Source organism: Tupaia chinensis, unplaced genomic scaffold (assembly GCF_000334495.1).
Source record: "Tupaia chinensis unplaced genomic scaffold, TupChi_1.0 Scaffold144168_1, whole genome shotgun sequence".
In the NCBI taxonomy this organism is placed as follows: domain Eukaryota; kingdom Metazoa; phylum Chordata; class Mammalia; order Scandentia; family Tupaiidae; genus Tupaia; species Tupaia belangeri.
Window position 1 is genome coordinate 495,760 of NW_006204024.1, and position 4,526 is coordinate 500,285.

Consider the following 4,526-nt stretch of genomic DNA (forward strand, 5'->3'; position numbering starts at 1 on the left):
CGCCGTCCCAGCGAGGGGGGGAGGCAGGACCTAGGCAGCCCTGGGTATTTTGCATTTTAAGGGCGCCTGCCACATTTCCAGGGTACCTAAACTTCCCTAGTAGGTGTCACTACTGTCAGTAGGAACAGGTGGGAGGCAGTTAACTAATTTAATGAACAAAAATACAAAGAAAAAATTATGAGAGGGAGGTGGGGAGAGAAAGCGCCCAGGAGTCAGACTCCCGGGGATCACAAACACACTTTTCCATCAGACGATCTTTATTTTACACAGATCCGTCCCATACATCCCGACATGAGCCCCACCATTACATGTGTGCATAAATACTCAATGATCATTAGTGTTAAGAAAAACACTGAGAACACCTGCATCCCAGTCGAGCCAGGAAAGGAACTGATACTTACAGACCCCAGCCCCTCCCACACGCAGAACTCATTTCGGATTAAACACTGCTGACGTCTCCCGAGGCCCTGTGACTATGCAAATGCAGTTTATGATCTGCAAAAGCTGCGTAAAGAGTCAAGAACGCCCCTGTGGACAGGATTTCTGGGTTCGGTGGAGTGCTGGGCTGTCCATTACCAGGCCTCCCACGGGCCTGCGGAGGCCTCCTGCCTGCGAGAGGCCACTCTGCTCCACTCTGACCTGAGTGCATCCATCCCCAACTTTCCCAGGCGGGCGGGTGCCACGGGAGCTCCAGCAGGTCCCTGAAGCCACGTAACCAGACCCTCCCTGCCTGCCTGTCCCCCTGGGGAGTCTCAGGGCACACGGGTGCCCACGCCCTCGCCACGAGCCATCTAGGAGGACAATCTATGTTTCAAGCACAAACCGGGCGGAGGGCAGACAAGCCGCGGGCTCAAGAAGAGGCCGTGGGGTGCGGAGCCTGCTCAGCCTGCCACCAGTGACCACGTCCCAGGAGCTGACTGACGAGGACTAGTGTCCACTCAGGGGACGTCTTGAAACCACCAGGGAAAACCGCAGCGGCAAGCAGCTCCTTCGGAACGTTAGGAATGTTCAAGAGGAGTGCCCTTTTGGCAATATGCCGAGAGGTGTCCAGTCAAAGTCTAACTCCTTGGGGGAAGCCACTAACTTACTGAAACAAAGTGGTAGGCCACGGGCATCTGGACTTCTCTTCCTGTGAGTCTGTGACAAGGCTGGGGCGGGTTGGAGGAAAGCAAAAGGGCGGGGTGTGGAGTGTGGACACACGCGGAGGAGTGGGCTGGGATCCGTCTCCTCGGCAACACAGCAGCTTGGCGGCGGGGACCAAGGGTTGCCCCACTGTCCCATGGGCGCGCGGCACTGCTGGCTGCCTCATCAGACTGTCTCATGTGCTCAGAGCCCTCCTCGAAGATACCTCAGGACTGGGGAGATGACCAGAATGCCACTTGCAATTAAAAGAGGCATCTTTATCCCCTTCCCCGGTCTGGAGGGACTGGCTCCCTGCAGCCAACTGTAGTAAGTACCAAGACAAGACTGCACCAGGGGGTGCCAGGCTGCCCTGGACAGCCCTGAGCATCGGTACACGAATCAGTGCGCCCTGTGATCCCATTCTCCTGAGCCTAGAAAAGCCTGCGGGGAGGCAGTGCTGCAATGCGCCACAGCCCAGAGCCCGCATTCCCAGCGCGCGCCTCCGTGATCAATAGGCCAGCAGAGCGGGCGGGGAGAAGAGGGAGGGGGACGGCCAGGCTGCGGGCGGCGAGCAGGGAGCTGATGAGCTCAGTGCAGGCGTGGGCTTCTGGCCAGCAGTCACCTGGGGTGGACTTACCAGGCTGTGTGCTGCCCTGGCTAGGACGTGGGGGTGGGGAAGGGAACCCGGAATCTCTTACTCTAAAGTGGTTTCTTGGAAGCAAACAGAACAGCCGTGCTGAGACACAGTCTGTTGCACTAGAGCAAGGTCCTCCTCCCAGGAAAACGAAGCACCGATCCACCAGGGCAGGGTCCTGCTCAACACGACAAACTGCACTGCTGCTTACGCTCTGTAGCATCGAGGGACCGAGAAATTGGCTGATCGGGTCCTTGGCCACTGTTAAGAGGCAGGATTAAGAGATCAATGATTGTTCTTCTTTGTCCAAGAAACAATTTTCTAGCGAAACACATGCACTTTATTAAATTTCACAGCCGGCAGCACCTCCAGTCCACAACAGATCTCTCAAAGGAAACGTGGGTATTCTGCGTGGGCAGAGGGGGGAGTACGGACGAAGCTATAAATACCAGCGCAGGCTCTGCAGCCCGCAGCCAGTCCTCACCCAGTCCCTGAAACACACCATGGGCTTCGCCTTCCAAACACTGTTACAACGAGCCCGAGGGGATGTAGAGAGGAGGCTGACAGTGGCTGCTCCCTAGCTGGGAAAACTCTCAGCTTTGGACCCTGACCACTCACTCACTCCGGAGCCAAGCTGGATGCCAGGTAGCAGCTATCCAGCGACCAAGACAGTGAAGACCAACCACAGGACAGGGCAAAGAGCTTAATTAATTTTTTACACGCTTGGAATACCACCTGTCTGCCAGGAATACTCCTTTTTCTTTTTTCTTTTTAGGTTTTTGTCATAGGACACTTGCACTTGCCAGAGACAGACAGACAGAAGAAAAGTGAGAAACGAGCCCCTGTGGGATGGCCACGTAGCAATGCCTTCTCCTCCATGTTCCTCCTGGGATTCTGGGCATGCATGCACACATGCCCAGTGTGAATTTCAAGCCATCAGGTCCAGGACTTGAACGGTGACCAGCCATATGGAAGTCCAGCGCCTTAACCACCATGCTATCTGCTAGCTCCTGCCCAGTCTTTCTTAGTCACAAGTCTGACCTCCAACCTCACACCAGCTATGATCTAAGATAAGGGCAGATGGCCAGCTCGTGAACAAGATTGTGGCCACCTGTCCTTCTAAAGGCCACCTCACCTGTCCCCTGCTGCTCCTGTCAGGTCAGCACTGCAACACAGCAGCCACCTGACCATTTGCATGTGAGCCCAGAGGTATGGAGTGCACCTGGCACTGGGGCTGCCCTGCTAGCGTGACCTGAAATGCTGGTCTCTGTTGCTGGGCTCGATTGTGTTGGTCCGCCCACCTTCTGCCCCCACCATTCACTCCTCTCATCACTGAAGGGGACCCTTCCTACGGGGAGATTCCATCCTACCTCTGCTCTCGCCAAGGGCTGGTGGCAGGAGAAGGGGCAAGTGCATCCTCTGAGTGAGAGGGCCCGGGGGGCAAGGGTCACTCGGCAGCGCCTTTCCGCAGCTGTGCTATGCCGTGCACAGGAAGAGTGAGTGCTAGAAAGCTCCTGAGCCTCCTGTCTCCTGCTGCGTAGCTCCAGGTCAGCTTCAAAAAAACGGTCCCTTAAGTGACTCAGGGTACAGCCGCCCTTCTGAAGATGGGAAGACATGAGACATTTCCAGAAGTCTCTGCCACAAGGACACAGTGAGGGCACGTGGAGATGCTCCGTGGGCTGGGCCAAGCATGGGGGCTGATAAGGTGTGTCAGGAGGACCCCTGCCTCCTCGTGAGTTGTTAGGAAGTGAAAAACGGCATGGACGAGGGAAGCCTGGGTTCCCAAACCTGGAATAGTGAGTGCAGCCCCTAAGCCCCATGGCTTCTAAGGCCCTTCAGCGCGTGGAGAGAAAACAGCTCCCAGAGACAGTGGCTGCCACCCTAGAAGGCCCCGTCCCTGCAGGAGCAGCTCCGTGTAAGCTCAGGTGGGGGGCGGGGGCCTTGGGCTTCTGGAAGTGGCGCCCCAACACTGAGCTCTCCTGTGGGGACAGGCTTTGGTCTCCGGCGGGCCTAGTCAGATGGGCTTGCTGACTGTCCCATTTCTCAAATGACCTCTCTGAGTGGCGATGCCAGGCGCTGCAGGCAGCTGTCCGTGTGCACCCCAGGCTCGGAGGCGTGGAAGGAACTTCACTGAGTTTCTGGAGAAGATCCCTCCACTCGCAAGTGCCTGCGCGTGAACTCTGCAATGTACTCATCCCTTTCACATGCGCACTGGAACACAGGGACCCAGCCTGTGGAGCTCCCCTACGTGGAACCCCACCTCGCCTAGAGGAGAGCGGTCAGAGGCTGCTGTACCTGCACGTCTGCTACACTACCTGTGTGGTGGAGCAGTCCTTCCCGCCTGCCCCCAAATTCTCATCACACGAAACAGTGAGCCGTCAGGGCAGAGAGACCGCAGAGGAGCTACTCTGGGTGGTGAAGGGAGCCGCGTCTGCAGAAATCCTGCGGGGACATGCTTTTGAACTTGAAAGTACACGTCTTCCCACCCAGCGGGCACCACAGGACACACCGTAATCAAGAAGCCACTGCCCACAGCTGGGCTGGGTCCCAGGGCCAGACCCTGACAGTGACACAGCAGCCATGGAGCCCTTCAGGAAAGACCTCGGGGCCCAAACTGCAGGGTCCTGGTCACTTTCAGAATCTGGAATGGCGGTCAGGGCAACACTCAGGCAGGAACCCTGGGACAGACGCTACATACTAAACTGGGTTTGACTGCTTTCTAAAATTACCTAATTTCATTTTTTGTCCCCCAAATATGTGGTGACACTCT